The 1,031-nt window shown below is 39.8% G+C and overlaps 1 non-coding gene across 1 annotated transcript; it reads right to left on the bottom strand.

Annotated features, from left to right (window-relative positions):
- Positions 1 to 203: 203 nt before the first annotated feature.
- On the bottom strand, positions 204 to 310 carry LOC141609756 (small nucleolar RNA R71). The gene has a single exon (XR_012527670.1). It is a non-coding gene; the product is annotated as a small nucleolar RNA R71 (small nucleolar RNA).
- Positions 311 to 1,031: the final 721 nt, after the last annotated feature.

Here is a 1,031-nt window from a genome sequence, read left to right on the forward strand (position 1 = left end):
GAGACTTTTTGTGACTATTGTGATCCGATTTCTCAAATCAGAGTTACTCAAGACCAAATCCGATGGGTATTATTTCCTTTTCTTTGATTGGTACCGCAAAGCAATGGTTAAAAAGCCTAGACAAGGCTACCCTTGGTATTGATTCATAGAAGAAGCTAGCACTTGCTTTCTATAAGAAATTCTATCCTCCGGAGAAGACCAATATGTTGAGAGCCCAAATCACCGGGTTCAAGCAAAGGGATGAAGAATCATTTTATGACGCATGGGAGAGATTTAAGGACACTTGTCATTCTTGTTCACACCATGGGCTTAGTGAGTGGCTCCTTGTGCAACAATTTTGGAACGGTCTATATGAAGATTCCCGCAATATCCTCAATATAGGATCAAATGGGATGTTTACCGAGGTTGATGACAATCAAACATGGGCCAAAATCGAAGAGATGGCAGTTCATAATTCACAATATAGTAGACCTCGAAAGGCTACTAGAGGAGGGAAGCATGAGGTAGATTCCATCACACAATTGGGTGCTCAACAAAGTGCTCACATTGACACCATCAATTTGAAGTTTGAGAAGGCCATGACTAAGCTTGATGAAGCTTCCAAATCACCCAAACATCATGTTAATGTTATGGTGGCATCATCCTCAATTCCAAGTGAAGTATGTGAGAGTTGTGGAACTTTGGGACATGAGCAAAGTGAATGTAAGGGAACAAGTGAACAAGTGAATGCTTTCCAAGCATACAAGAGTGGTACCCCTTATTCCAACTACTATAATGAGAATACCAAATTCCATCCCAATCTTTCATACAAGAGCCAAAATGTTCAAAACACCCAACCAACATACACCCCACCTCCAATGAGAAATTCAGCTCAAAGACCCTTTTACAACCAAAGCCAAAGTTATCAAAATCAACCTTCATACAATCAAACAAATGACCAAGGCTTTGATGTTCAAAAAGTAGTCCTCCAAATGCAAAAGAATCAACAAGAATTTTTCACCCAAATGCAAAAAGATAGCCAAGCAAAAGAC

This window comes from Silene latifolia, chromosome 10 (assembly GCF_048544455.1).
Source record: "Silene latifolia isolate original U9 population chromosome 10, ASM4854445v1, whole genome shotgun sequence".
Taxonomy (NCBI): Eukaryota; Viridiplantae; Streptophyta; class Magnoliopsida; order Caryophyllales; family Caryophyllaceae; genus Silene; species Silene latifolia.